Raw genomic sequence first — 16,882 nt, 5'->3', positions numbered from 1 at the left:
ATGGTCCATCGTAATCGTATCGTCCTCTCCTGCTCGTTCCATGCGCCCTGGCATTACAGCTAAGCTAGACATACCATATAAAGGGCTATTCGCGGCATTTACGATCTTGGAGCTCGAGTCTCCCTACGAGATGTTTTCCAAAAGGTGGACATATTAACGATCACGTCGCAGTATATTTATAACAATATTATGTATATCCACCAAAATATTCATTGTTTTGAAATAAATAGTAATAATCGCATTGTAAACACGAGACGGAATAACAACATTGTAACTCCAAGTTTTCGACTGCGCAAAGTAAACGTTTCCTTTCTGGGTCATGGTATTCGCATGTATAATAAAATACCACAAACGATTTTGGAATTGTCTCAACATAAATTTAAAGTTTTTATAAAAAAAAATTAATAGATAAAGCTTATTACTCGGTGCAGGATTACATAGTTGACAAAGATGTGTGGACTTAGTGACGCTGTATTTCATGCAACATGTTTCTAATTTTGTACTAAAACACAGTTTATATATTATTTTCAAAAGAGAAACTGCGGAGTTTCTTGCCGATTCTTCTCTGCAGAATCTACATTCCGAATTGGTGGTAGCTTCCCTTTTACAAAAATAATAATTAAATTTTAAAGTTTTAATTTGTAAAATGACGATTCGAAAGTGCTCTTGGAGCCTATTTGAATAAAGCTATTTTTGATTTAGATTTTGATTTTACCGAAATGTAATACAAAATCATATTCAGTACGCGCCTCCATACTATGGAACAAACTCCCAAGAGTCATTGAAACTAGTCCTTCCCTTGTTTCCTTTAAATATAAACTAAAGAAACGCTGTCACTAGCTAATGTGTAATCATCGGTATAGAATATGTATGTATCTACTTATATATTATAGTGAGTATATATATGTATAACTATACATATTTGTATTTCGGTATGTATCTTTATATGTATTTGTTAGTATGTAGTATGTTTCATTTTTTTAAATGTATATGAATTTTATTATCTTTTATTTATTATTATTTTTTGTTTTTTTTTTTATATTTTTCTTCTTAATAAATACTTCTTGCAATGTTTGCCTCACTATATGAAACATTTATTCATGACCATGGGTTGACTGGAAGAAATCTCTTTCAGAGATAAGTCCACCTTTGCCATAAACCTTACTATTGTTTTATGTTTCTATGTGTATTTTTGAGTACGATAAAGTGTTTAAATAAATTGTGAATTGTACTTACGTTGAGAAAGACGAATTTTAAGAACATTTGTGAACAAAGCTCTGTGGAGTAGAATTCAAAAACAAAATACTTTTACAGCTTAATTTATATCTAACTAGCTGACCCGGCGAACTTCGTATCGCCTAACACAAACTTTATCGTATGGTATTAAAGTTCAAATTGACTTTTAAGTATTATCACAAATCTTTTGTATGGGAGTATAAAAAATTGGTGTTTTTAGACTTTTTCAGGAAATTTAAAAAATTTTTTAGAACTTTTTTCTCCCTAAAAACCATCCTCGTACTTCAAGGAATATTTTAAAAAAAGAATTAGCGAAATCGGTCCAACCGTTCTCGAGTTTTGCGCTTAGCAACACATTCAGCGACTCATTTTTATATTATAGATTAAGAAAACGATACTCGACAATAGTAAACTTAGAAGAGTAACCGCAGTTTGGAACATACACTTCGCATGATTTCCAGATGATTTCAAATTAGATTTCTGATTTTTTTACGTTGTCAGTATTTTAATAGAATCAAAAATAACAACACAAAATGAAATAGAAAACAACTAAAATTCTATTAGCATTTCTTTATTTGATTTTGGAAGTATGCCTTGAAGGTAATATGAACTACTATTGCACAAGTAAAGTTTAAGAAAATAACTAGTTTCAAATAAAAATAAATAAAACAAAACCAATCTTTTCTATTCACTGTCCGTTATTTTATGACATCACAATCTCATATAAACGTAACTGAATCATAAAACCTTGTCTTTTGATACGATAACCTGAAATATATTAAAATTTTATTAAAAGTTTTCTAATAAACAAAAACTTCGTCCAAGACGAACAATTTCACACTTTCTTTTCTTTCTAATTTACTCAGCCTACTGAAATATGTAAAAAGTCTCTCGTAAAAGTTTCGACTACCGTTCCAAAATGGACCAATTTCAATATGAATTCATTTGGAAAATATTTTTTTGGAATTACATAAATGACCTCGAAGGGTAGGTAAAGATCCTCTTAGCGATTGATTCATTCGTTTTTCGACGTGTCAAAATTTGTCGTTTATCGAATATTTATTTTCAAACATTTTTATCCGTTGATGAATGATTTCGAAAATAGGATAAATTTAAGCGATAAATGTGACAGCATGCAAAGAAAATTTATCAAACGCTTATTGTGCCTATAAGCTTTCCCGCGTTGTTACATTTATTATCATTACATGTAGCCGATTTCTATAGAGTTTTGTTTTACTGTTTTGTTTGTTTTGTGAATAAAGTTTATCCAGGAAATAAGCTACGATTATTTTATTTATTATTTAAATATAAAAAATAAAAATAAAAAAATTAATAAAAAAAATTAAAAAAAAAATTATACTTAAAATGTAATGGATAAATAAACATAAAACACAAATGAATAAATATAACAAATAAACAAAAATATATATACATATACAATCACAACAAAAAAAATCCCTCATAAACATTCACATTAATTTATCAACTACCTTCAATCAAACAAAAAGACAAACTAAACCGTGTTCACAATATGATTCATAATACTCGTAGTAAACAAATAAATAAACATGATTCTTTATTGCTACCTTGTTACGAAACGCTCTATGTCGGGATTTGCTGACCGGAGTTTTCTTCGAAACATTCCCACGTCTCGCATCGGTAGCCGGAGGTTGTTACAAAACTTTCCCACCGTGGCATCGCACCTGAGCATCGCACCTGGGCACCGTGTGTGGCGACCCAACACGAAGAAACCAAAACAACCCGATGCTCCGACTGAGCGATCTTTAATTTTAAGTCACTCTTGTTTCTAACATTGAACAACTGTCACGTGTAATTAATTAATTATAATTTAGTAGTAATAAATTTAATTTTAAATAAATCTTTGCTTTTTTTTGCAACCTTCGGCTGTCGCTTTTATAATTGGCGCAGTCGGTAGGATCGCTGTAAAGTAGAGTCAGTGAATCGATCACGTTCTAACGGCGGTCCAGAATCTACGGAAGCTGCAGTCCGGAGGAGATCAAGAAATCGATCTACGCAAAGAAACCAAAGATGCATATGTGAGTACCTAGATCTTACTAGAGTTGTTCTCCTTTCTTATTCCTAGTGTTTCCACAATTACTTACCAAGATTTTCCATTCACGGCAATCTCGGTCACCTAGGTTAAAAAATACGAATAGGTTTTTAGTATTAGATTTGCATAGAGGTTTAGATACGATCATGGAGTCGCAAACACCCGAAAATATTCACAGTGCTAGAGTGTCCGACACCCACGTAGAACAAATCTATAAGGTTCTCAGACTCATTCCCGACTTCGACGGGAATTCCGCCGTGCTTACGCGATTTATTAATCTTTGCGATGCAATAGTAGCGCAGTATATGAAAGCTGAACCCGGATACGAGCTCGGTAATATAGCTATAATTAACGGTATTTTAAATAAAATAATAGGCCCCGCGGCCCGTACAATAAACTCCAATGGAGTTCCGGTAAACTGGTCAGGAATACGAAGTGCTCTTGTGAATAATTTTGCAGACCAGCGCGATGAGGCTTCGCTTTATAACGACCTGTCACTTCTTACACAAGGTTCAGCAACACCTCAAGAGTTTTACGAACAATGCCAAAATCTTTTTAGTGTTATAATGACTTACGTTAGCTTACACGAAACCATATCAACTACTATTGAAGCAAAACGAACCTTGTATAAAAAGTTAACCCTTAGATCGTACCTTCGCGGTCTCCGCGACCCTCTAGGAGCTCGCATAAGATGTATGCGACCTGAAACTATCGAAGATGCCCTTGAATACGTCAACGACGAGATGAATACGTTGTATTTACAGCAGCGCAACGATCACCTTCCTGAGAGAAAGTTGCAGTCTACGTCTTCATTTAATCATCAACCAAAATTTTCTAATAGCTTTCTACCGCAAATGCCTATAGCACCCCCGCGCACTTTCGGTTTTAATCCTTCAAAGCCTTTTAGTATGCCCGGTCCGTCAAGGCAATTTAATACCCCCGCTGGACCCTCTCGAACTTTTAACGTACAACAGCCACCGAGGCCAATGCCGAGTTGGAAGCCCCAACCGCCTCATTTCAGTGGTCCTACGCGCACTCAACAAATTTTCGCTGCACCCCCGCCTAACTATAGACCACAAAGTAACGTATTTAGATTACCACCTAAAAATCCAGGGTATAACTATAATAACGCGAACACCAAGGCTACTCCTATGAGTGGCGTTAGCCACTACGTATCTAAGCCGTTCCCCTCACAGACACCTTACAACTGGACTAGAAACGGAAATCCACCCCCATCTAACTATTTTAAGTCTCGCGAGGTAAATTTCAATGAATTTTACGATCCGGCTGAACAATACCAACCTTACTATGACTGCTACGACTATTATCAATACGAACCAGACTTTTATGATCAACCTGAATTTACCGACAGTTCTTACTATCCTTGCTACCCCGAAGAGCTACCCCCGCAAGACGAACCTAATGACGAAAACGCTACAAACAATAATGAGGATTTTCAGATTATTACAAAATCAGAAAAACCAAAATAGAAATTAATCTACATACGCAACGTCAATTACCCTACATTCAAATAGCTAATCCACCCCTTAAATTTCTTATCGATACCGGTGCCAACCAGTCTTTTATCAGTCCGCTAGCCGTAGAAAAGTATTTTTCTCATTTACCGTGCAACTACGATCCTTTCGAAGTAACTAATATTCATGCCACTACGCGAAATGATTATTCAATAACTGTACCTTGTTTTACGGAATTTAACGAAAGCAACGATATTACTTTATTCATTTATAAATTCCATGATTATTTTGACGGATTAATTGGTTATGATTTATTAGAGAAATTAGAATCTAGTATTGATTTAAAAAATAAAATGCTCGTTACAAGACAGTCTAAAATTCCGTTACTCATGTACGACTCACGTAATTGTAATCTATACGAGGAAATAATACCCGCAAACTCGTCTAAGCTAATTAGAATACCGGTAAATTTTCAAGATGGTGATGCGTATATTCCGGAGCAAATTATTTCTAATTGTCATATTAATTATTGTGTAACCACGGTTACTAATAATCGTTGCTTTGTAGAAGTTAGTAACCCGACTAAACATGACGTAATTTTTTCAATGGACAAGCCCGTCAGTGCGGAAATATTTAATATCAAGTGCACGCGCACCGAACAATCACGCGATCGCGTATCGGAAGTTTTATCTCGCCTTCGTACCGACCATTTAAATACTGAAGAACGCGTAAATTTAGAGTCCCTTTGCGCTCGTTATGCAGATGTTTTCTATATCGAAGGTGAACCCTTGACTTTCACTAACAAAATTAAACATAGTATACGTACAACCGATGAGGTTCCGGTTTACACTAAATCTTATCGATATCCATTCATTCATAGACAAGTGGTACAAGATCAAATAACTAAGATGCTAGATCAGGGTATAATACGACCGTCACAATCAGCTTGGAGCTCACCTATCTGGGTGGTTCCTAAGAAGGCCGATGCGTCGGGAAAAACTAAATGGCGCATAGTCGTAGACTTTAGAAAAATCAACGAAAAAACCATTGACGATAAATACCCTATTCCTAATATATCCGATGTCCTTGATAAGCTTGGTAACTGTCATTACTTTACCACTTTAGATCTTGCTAGCGGCTTTTACCAAGTCGAGATGAACCCTGACGACATTCCGAAAACGGCATTTAACGTAGAACATGGGCATTTTGAATTTTTAAGAATGCCTATGGGACTTAAAAATTCTCCGTCCACATTCCAACGAGTTATGGATAATGTCCTTAGAGATCTCCAAAACGTAACATGTCTTGTTTATCTTGACGATATCATAGTATTTAGCGTTTCATTGCAAGAGCATATGGTGAATTTGGAAAAGGTTTTTAAAAGGTTACGAGAATCTAACTTCAAGATTCAATTAGATAAGTCGGAATTTTTAAAACTAGAAACTGCATATTTAGGCCATATAATCAGTAAAGATGGAATTAAACCAAACCCTGACAAGATCGCGGCTATCAAAAAGTTTCCCTTGCCAAAAACAGCCACTGAAATAAAACGATTTCTAGGATTATTAGGCTATTATAGAAAATTTATTCCTGATTTCGCCAAAATAACAAAGCCTATGACTCAATGCTTAAAGAAAGGCTCAAAGATAATACCTAACGATATAAATTATGTAGACTGTTTCGAGACTTGTAAAAAACTCTTGACAAATGACCCTATATTGCAATACCCCGACTTTGACAAAGACTTCATACTGACTACAGATGCCTCGAATTTTGCGATTGGTGCTGTTCTTTCCCAGGGAACTATAGGCAGCGATAAGCCAATCGCCTACGCGTCACGTACCTTAAACTCTAGTGAAATTAACTACAGTACCATTGAGAAAGAACTTTTAGCAATAGTATGGGCTACGAAATATTTTCGGCCTTACTTATTCGGAAGAAAATTTAAGATAGTTACAGATCATAAGCCATTGCAATGGGTTATGAATTTAAAAGAACCAAATTCTAGATTAACGCGTTGGAGGCTAAAATTAAGCGAATATAATTTCACTACAGTTTATAAGCAAGGCAAGTATAACGTTAACGCCGATGCTTTATCCCGTATCGAAATTAACAACGAAGATACCAGTTCTATTATGGTTAATCCTTCCGAGAGACCACCATCATTAAGTGGATCTAGTACAGCAACAGCCCACACTAGTAATGAAAACCCAATACTCGAGATCCCCATCTCAGACGACCCACTGAATAAATTTAATAGACAGATATGTTTTATTTTAGTAGGAGACATTAAAAAGCGACCGACGGTGACAAAACCTTTTGAGACACACACAAAAACGACTATTCAACTATCAGAGTCAAACCTTGAGGAAGATGTTGTCAATGCCATTAAGGAATATGTAAACCCGAAAGTCCAGACTGGTTTGATCATTCATCCTTCTTTAGCTATGTATAAAATAATTCCTATCATTCAAAGTAAATTCAAAAGCTCCGCTATGAAATTAGTATTAACTAAAGTTGAATTAGAAAATATCAAAGATTATTTAAACCAACAAGAAATCATACAAAAATATCACGAAGGTAAAACTAACCATCGTGGCATTAATGAATGTTTCTTAGCTCTATCGTCCAAGTTCTACTGGCCTAAGATGAAAGAACATATTACAAAATATATTAATGAATGCAATGTCTGCGGATGTGCAAAATACGATCGTCACCCTATTAAGCAAAGATTTTCCATAGTACCCCCTCCTAGTAAACCATTCGAGATACTTCATCTCGATCTCTTTACTGTTCAAAATGAAAAATACCTTTCTCTAGTTGATGCTTTTTCGAAATATGCTCAAGCGTACTATCTTAGAGATAGCACAGCCTTAAGTGTAGTTCAGTCGTTACTTAAGTTTTGTACCCATCATGGCGTCCCCTTAACAATAGTTACGGATCAAGGTCCAGAATTCTCAAACCAGCTATTTTCCGAATTCACACGTCTCCATAAAATCCAGCATCACAAAATTCTTGCTCACACTCCGAATGATAATGGAATAGTAGAAAGATTCCACTCAACCATTCTGGAGCATCTTAGGATTCTGAAAATTGAGAAAACTAATGAACCGATTATAAATCTAATGCCCTACGCAATACTTGCATACAATAGCTCCATTCACAGCTTCACTAAATGTAGACCTATAGACTTAATAACAGGACATTTTGACCCACGTGACCCACTAGACATCGACTTGACAGAACACCTCCTACAACAATACTTGTTAGAACATAGAAAACGAATGACTAATGTATACGAAATAATTAATGAAACAGCCTTACATAATAGGACCGAATTAACTGAGAATAGAAACAAAGACCGCGAGCCTGAAAAAGAGTATCACCCCGACCAACAAGTTTTTATTCGAAACCCATTAGCTAACCGACAAAAACTGGCACCACGCTATACTCAGGACACTGTTCTTGCCGACCTTCCCATCCATATTTTTACTAAAAAGAAACGTGGCGCCGTCGCTAAATCTCGCCTGAAAAGAAGTCCTAAAGACTCGAAATTGTTACAGGACACTATTTCTACCGATCCTGCTTCAACTGACCAAAGGACAAGACATAACGATTGACTCCTTGGACGACGGACCTGGAATCCTTCCTTTTAGATTAGGATCCACGAAAATCGTAGCTCATTATCACTCCTTCTTAAACAATATTGATCTGAATAATATTTCCATACAAATTAAGTTAGTTAAAATTCAATTACTTGAAATTAGGCCTCAATTAAATAATATAACGCAATCTTTATATGATCCACATATTGATCATTTACACACTAAATTAAATGAGATATACGAGCAATTATTAAGCTTTAAGCCAAATCGTAATAAAAGAGGTCTCATCGATGGACTCGGATCTGTAATTAAATCGATTTCCGGCAATCTCGATTATACTGACGCTATTAAATATAATAATGCAATTAAAGTACTACAAAATAACGAACAAAAATTAGAATCTGAAATCAATAACCATATAACACTTGATAAGGATTGGATCCTTCATAGTTCCAAGGCAATTGATAATTTAGCGAAAAATCAAGAGAAAATAAATTTGGTTCTTAAGGACATTATGACTAAATATACGAATAGGGACAACAACTCAATTAAATACGCTCATTTGGCGCAACATCTTATTATTTTAGGAGATAACGTCGATGATTTATCTCAAGAATTATATAGGTTAGAAAATATATTAGCTTTTATTCGTACATCGGGTACGCCACATTCCGTATTGAATGTTAGAGAAGTAAAAAGTATATTAAGTAAGTTGAAGGCCTTGTATCCTAAAGATGAGGTCATTAACGTAGATTTTAGAGATTTCTATGATATAATTAAATTAGGTTATTTTTACGCAGATAATCAGATAATTATAGTTATTAAGGTGCCGATTACCTACCCATCCAATTTTGATCTATACAAATTAGCTATTATCCCTAATAAAAATAATAAAGTCCTTGTACCACCCTTACCTTACATAGCAACTTCTGGAACAGATTATATGTACATGGAGGCTGAATACCCGAAGGTAAACTCATGGTTTCTCTGTGAAGCACAATCAAAGTATAAAATCAAAAGTGATCCCGACTGTATCCAGCATCTGATCAACAAACAGCAACTGCACGAATTCTGCAATCCAACTTCAGTATCATTGAAGAAAGAAGCCCTTGAACAACTAGACGACAAACACTATACACTATGTTTCCCGAAGCCAACCAAAGTCAAAATAACCTGCGGCCAAGAATTGTACAGGACGCTACAAGGAAGTTACTTAGCTACCATCCCATTTAACTGTTATCTAAAAACACCAGAATTTACTATAGCTAACACTAACGAGCACATCGAAGGACATCCTGTGAAGATCATGGAAATGCCTCAGTATAAAGAGCCGAAGAATCAAGAATACCCACGTTTCATCTTAAACTCCGTTGATCTGAAAAATCTTCATGCAATCCACACGAAGATCTCCACACAGACTCCAATTCATCTGGAACAAGCCATTGACCCATCACTATATCATACTACGATTCCAGTCTACATAATACTACTATTGAGTATCGTAGCACTCTTCGCCGTCGTAGCAAGCCGACGACTACGAATACGAAATGTCAATACCAGAAGTAATTCCAAAAGAAGTAAGGGTAATGTTCCTGATGCAGCATATGCGATGTCGGACCTAAGATCCGTAGACCAACGAGTAGTAAAAGTGGATCCTAGAACCATCTCAGCGACCATCTCAACCGAAGGTTTTCAATAGTCACTGAACTACGGGGGGAGGTGTTACGAAACGCTCTATGTCGGGATTTGCTGACCGGAGTTTTCTTCGAAACATTCCCACGTCTCGCATCGGTAGCCGGAGGTTGTTACAAAACTTTCCCACCGTGGCATCGCACCTGAGCATCGCACCTGGGCACCGTGTGTGGCGACCCAACACGAAGAAACCAAAACAACCCGATGCTCCGACTGAGCGATCTTTAATTTTAAGTCACTCTTGTTTCTAACATTGAACAACTGTCACGTGTAATTAATTAATTATAATTTAGTAGTAATAAATTTAATTTTAAATAAATCTTTGCTTTTTTTTGCAACCTTCGGCTGTCGCTTTTATAATTACCTTTCCCTTTTTTGAGTCATTACCTATTTAAACAAATACGGTCGAACTGTTTGTTACATATTTAATAAAGTATCTAATGTACAATACTCATAAGTGAACTGTAATGTTCTTGAGAAAATAAAGTTCTTTAAACCTGATTAGACTTTAACAGTAGGAGGTAGAATAGGTCATTAGGACCTGTTACACCTCAATTAATAAACTACAGTTTTTATATTCATTTTTGCGAATAGTGACATGCGAATTGTGACATTAATACAATGGATTTCGATGAAAAAGAATAATAAATCGAAAACTTTTATCTGTTGGATATCAATCTGTCAAATAGCGATATCCACAACTGGTGAAACAGGAGCTAAATTATATATCGGTTATTTTTTACTACTGCAGATATCATTTTAACGTAATTGTGAGCACAACTGTATTACTTCTGACAAACTCACAGATATAATTATATACTACTAGCTGACCTGGCGAACTTCGTATCACCTTATTCGTTTCTGAATAATAACATAATATATCAAAATAAAATACAGCCTATCTTTTAAGTTGGATCAAACTGCACACGGTGTTTAAATTTGATTAAAATCGGTTAAGTAGTAGTCCATTGAGGACAAACATTGTGACACGAGATTTATATATATTAAGATATAGAAATCGATGTACTGTATGTATGCCAGTCTCGTTGCTTAGCAACAGGTCACGTTGCTTATCTCTTCTATTAATTGAGATTACTTGGTTTTGAAGTATTCTTCCTTATCCCGTCATGGCGTATTATTTCATAACTAACACAGTTTTTTTTTTACGTTGTACGGGTTAACGCACATTGAGCAATATGATTGTTTTGCTAATTAGTAACCTCTTTAATTTAGCTGACTTATTACGAAATTGTTATTTTTCTTATGCAGATTTCTAATGAAATTGATATTTGTTTGCTACGAATGACGTCAAATGACGTCTGTACTTCTGCCTATATATACTCAAAATAATCTTAATAAATTTAGTGTTAGATCGACTTTCATTGGGTTTGGTTTCCCTCGTAACCTTCCCTCACATGTCGTCTCTCACTCATACATAGACTGTTCCATACAGTTTTTTGGTCCTTCGAGAATACAGCCTTGTTGCTGACAAGCTGCGCAGTCATTCTGAACCTGCAAGCTAGAAGACAACAGTCTTACTTCGAGGATACATACAGTCGTTTTGGTCCTTCGAGCCGGATCACGCGGGAGTTAAAATCGAAAAAGAAAAAGAAAAAAAAAAAAAAAAAACTGTATGGATCCTCGAAGTAAGACTGTTGTCTTCTAGCTTGCAGGTTCAGAATGACTGCGCAGCTTGTCAGCAGCAAGGCTGTATTCTCGAAGGACCAAAAAACTGTATGGTACAGTCTATGGTTGAGTGAGAGATGACATGTGAGGGAAGGTTACGAGGGAAACCAAACCCAATGAAAGTCGATCTAACACTAAATTTATTAAGATTATTTTGAGTATATATAGGCAGAAGTACAGACGTCATTTGACGTCATTCGTAGCAAACAAATATCAATTTCATTAGAAATCTGCATAAGAAAAATAACAATTTCGTAATAAGTCAGCTAAATTAAAGAGGTTACTAATTAGCAAAACAATCATATTGCTCAATGTGCGTTAACCCGTACATACGTCAATAACCTTAAATACAGTTGGGACTTAATAATGAGGTGGATTAAATTGCATATGTTTATGTAATTTATGTCATTGGTAACCCAATATTAAAAGGTTATAAAACATGAAACGGATTTACTTAGCTTTATCTCGAAACACTACTTCTTAATACACCCATAACTTAATATCAAAAAAAATGTTTTCAGAGTGTTAGAATAGCGAATAATACATTATGAATATGCTTTTAACGCCAAGATAAATAACATTACAGGCACGTCTATCCAAAATCGATATACATTATAATATCTCTAGAGAAACCCTCAAGGTATGACGAACACCAGCTGGTACCACTAAGTATATCTAATATTGTGAAACTGGAGTGTTTGTTCGCATAAATTTAATTACAGATGGACGGATCATAGAATGGTTTATTAAATGTTTTATGTAGAAATCGCCTGAGCAGACCCATAAGAGCAGAGTATAAAAATCAAAAAAGTTAAATTAAAAATCGAAACTTTTTTTCACCTAGTCACCTGAAGCACTCCTGAATCGTCACTTTATATGACGTTTAGAATATGTTCGTTTAATATATTGTTTTAAATTTTCATGGTTCTTAACATTATTTGAATTCGTTTTTTCGGGATTTATACCATGTACCTTTTTATCTTTGAGGCTCCGATATTTCGGCGCAGTTGCATGCGCCATGGTCACGGAAGAATTCAAATTATGTTCGTTTATTAAATTTATGAGAATAATCGACAAGAATATCAACGAAAACTTTTTTTTTAATTATCCTTTTATTTAGTTTAAAAACTTTTTTGAACACTTGCTTTCCAATTTGCAGGCTTTGACAAATATTTAAAATAGGAAGAATAACTTAAAAATTCGCTAATTTTTCATAATCCTTAGTTCGAAAAACAATAAACACAAGATTCAACATCTTATCTTTGTCTTAATAATTTTGTCATTTTTACACTTTAAATTAAATCTGATTTTAAATATCAAGTAAAGCCTAAAAAAATTCGATAAAAACTAAACCACGAGGAAAGTCAGGTCTAAGTATAAAATATTACGGATATCAGCGGTCACCGCAGTACAATAGCTCAGCGAATCCCACAATTAGTTGAGGCTGATATTTATCAAATGCGGCCCGAGGAGTCTTGAGGTTACGGAGGTTAGTCCACAATCCTGCCCATTTGTTACTCTGAGGTGCTGACATAAATAATTTAAGCCGTCAAGCACACCTTCATTTAGAAAATTTGCTGTGAATAAATGAGTAAGACCAATTGTGTTGGTAACTTAGCTCGAATTATTTATTTAAGATGCTACTTATTTTTAACCGACTTTCAAAAAAGTAGGAAGTTCTCAATTCTTTTGTATTTCTTTTTTGAAGTATAACTTCTTTACGGACGCTTAACTCGGGAAGTAAGCCGGTGAATGCGGGACGAGAGCGTTACGAAAAGTGTGATCGGGAGAGGCGAATGGAAGTTGAGAGAAAGGGAGAGCTAAAGAAGTTTTTCTTTGATGCGATACAAATTAAAAATGAAACATGCCGTACATAGTAAGTTTTTTTTTATTATTATTATATTTTACACTATTCATTCTTTGAATAATAGTTTTTGCCAGCAAATAAAAAACAACGACTTCAATTACATCGACAAGTAATACAACGTAAGTAGACGAAAAAAAATTAACAAACGCACAAGTCACCACTACGATTTCTCTGGGATGTCATCATCAGATCATATTTTCCTTATCATTGTACTTTCCTTGGGATATTACCTCAATAAAAAAAGAATCATCAAAATCTGTTTATATATGACAAAGTTATTCGCCAACACACATTAAAAATATGTATACGGTCGAATTGAGAAACCTCCTCCGTTTTTGAAGTAGGCTAAAAACAAGTAATAAACAGTTCATCTTGATACCTTTTTTTATCTTCCAAACGCAAACGAAATATGATCCCTGCCATACCAATTGACCGTGCAATTTCTAATATAAAATAATACAACACTCGGATGTGAGAATTAAGGAAAATATTACGTAAGAATCATTTAACCCCCCCCCCCCCCCCAATAAAGGGTATGTAGAGATTTTTCCAAACCCCCACATCCTCGGCGTCGTTACGTAATTACTGAAGGGATTAGCGATATTATTATAATATTTTAAATTTCCCTGTATTTTTTTTTACATTACCAACTCAACCGACGAAGTGTCACAATTTAATAAAAAATAAAAAATAATTTAAGTCACAATTTTTGTGACACTTGAATATATTGTATTCATACGTTTCTTCGTGCATGAAAACAAAGTGTTAGAAATAAAAATATTTTTTCTCCGTTCTGCAGATTATTCCTTTATCGCTTATTTAATTATTATTTTATAACTGACTCATTAATTATTTTATTATTACTTGCAAATAAACGCCTGTTACGTTAAGATACAATTTATTAATTCATGTTCCTATACTTTTTACGGGAGTGGTTTTTTTTTTGTAATGTTGTAAGAGGACTACTTATAACATTACTGCTTTATTAATACTTCGAACCTGCAATTTCTAACTACTGTATTATGTTGAATATCTTAAATTTATCTTGTAACATAAACACACGGTCGTCTGTTCCTACGGTAAGCAACTTGATTTTTGTATTATAAGTAACTGGCGACTGTTAGCTTTTTTTTTTTGATAAATATACATAAAAATACATAATAATAAATATATACAAATATCACACCTAGACTCAGGCGGGAATCGAATCCACATCCCCGAGGCAGAATGCCGGGCCACTTCGAACTGCGCCAACGTTGCAAGTTGAAAGTATTTCAGTGGTATTTATAGGTACAGTTTTGATATTGCTACCTCAAGAAATTAGCTTATTATACTTTTTCAACTCGCGATATAAAATGTGATCGCCAATATTTATTTATTTATTTATAAGCAATATATAAGGATACTAGCTGACTCGGCAAACGTTGTCTTACCCGCTAAACGCTATTTAAAAATAGGGGTTGGTGGTAAAAAGTGAAAATTTAGGGTTGCATGTATTTTTCAACGCCAAATCATAATAAAATAAAGAATAAATAAGTTATCAAAAAAAAATTAGGGGTGGACTACCCTTAACATTTAGGGGGATGAAAAATAGATGTTGTTCGATTCTCAGACCTACCCAATATGAACACAAAATTTCATAAGAATCGGTCAAGCCGTTTCGGAGGAGTATAACTACAAACACCGCGACACGAGAAATTTATTTATTTTATAACACTACGAACTGAGCAAAAACTTTTTTGTTAAATTCCACGCAGACGAAGTTGCGGGTACAGCTAGTGAATTAATATAAAATCAAACAAATACAACCGCGTGAAATTGCATTATCTTCGTGAAGCTATTATATCTCTATCCCGTTCCTTTTTATATAATAAATAATAAATAAAATAAATAAAGGCTTCACACGTAACGACCCCAGTAGGATTATCTCCTGTGTCCGGGGTCCGGAAAAACACACAATACACAAGCACAAACGCCCAGACCACGACAGACATCTATATGGCCTATACAAATGTCTGTCGTGAGCGGGGATCGAACCCACGACTGCCAGCGAAATAGTCAGTGCTGTAACCGCTGCGCCAACACGTCGGCATTTTATGTCAGTCGGTTCATAAATAAAAAACTTATGCAAATTTAAAAAATCACGTTGAAAATGTAAATACCCAAAACGCGGACTAAGTCGCGGGCACAGCTAGTCCAAAATAAACCAAAAGTTATAACCAAAAAATCCTGTCCAACGTCACTATTCAACGCGGACGAAGTCGGGGGTAAAGCTAGTTTTATAAATATATTTTGTATACGGCTAAGAATAGCTAGTTTATTCAATTTCATTTCAGTACCTTTTATGTAGTGATTTCTAAATAATTGCTACCATAATATTGCCATCATATTGTAGTGTCATTATTATACTCTTTGTAATAAAAACTATAAATCAAGAATACAATGTAAATAATTCTAGTCGTTTCAAATGTAATAACTATGATCGCTCCTATGCTACATACGAGTTACAGCTCGAGTACATATTATTGGATTTAATTAAGTTCAATATTTTATTGACTTCATGACTCAGCTTAAATAATGGAATGGCTGGAACATATACATTGTATGAAAGTAAATGTGTATATTTAATGAGTACTAACAACTTATTTTTTATCCAAAAATAATATTTAATAAGATATTGCAATCATATATAGAAAAATAAAAAAAAACTGTCAACTAAAAGTATGAAATAATAACGTGCCCATTTTAATTACCCAAACGTGTAGGACTCGCAAAACGACCACCAGTATGTTGCCGAGCGTTCTATAATTCAGTAATTAATATATAGTTTTTAATGGAGCCAAAATAGGATATATTACATAATCCACATTATGTAGCATGGAGAACTCATGAAGAATACCGATCAATACTGATCCGGTGCATTCGAGACTAATAGAGTCGAGACTAGAGGAGACCTTTCTTAAATTCTGAAGATAAAAAGCTCACGCATTCACACAAAGTTTATTGAAAATGCCCACAAAGGTTTATTTAAAATAACTAATGAGTATATTTAAGACTTAATTTTGTTATAAAATCACTCGTAAGAACCATATGCAAATTATGTGCAGTACAAAACTTGCGGTGTATAGTATTTAGATATTTGTTGACGTGATAAGGTCTAATAAATCGATGAACACCGACTGCATTCACGAAAAAGGGAGACTCGTTGTCTCATTATGCTCCCGTTACACTCATCGCACGCTTGCATCTC

General features: G+C 34.6%; 1 long non-coding RNA gene across 1 annotated transcript; it reads right to left on the bottom strand.

The window, feature by feature from the left end:
* Positions 1–2,700: 2,700 nt before the first annotated feature.
* Positions 2,701–10,516, bottom strand: LOC123657876. Its single transcript, XR_006743790.1, has 2 exons — positions 10,444–10,516; positions 2,701–2,822 (listed from the first exon to the last, which is right to left on the bottom strand). It is a non-coding gene; the product is annotated as an uncharacterized LOC123657876 (long non-coding RNA).
* Positions 10,517–16,882: the final 6,366 nt, after the last annotated feature.

Source organism: Melitaea cinxia, chromosome 11 (genome assembly GCF_905220565.1).
Source record: "Melitaea cinxia chromosome 11, ilMelCinx1.1, whole genome shotgun sequence".
In the NCBI taxonomy this organism is placed as follows: domain Eukaryota; kingdom Metazoa; phylum Arthropoda; class Insecta; order Lepidoptera; family Nymphalidae; genus Melitaea; species Melitaea cinxia.
Note: the sequence above shows the minus strand (reverse complement) of the source record. Positions and strands in the feature narration are given on the sequence as shown.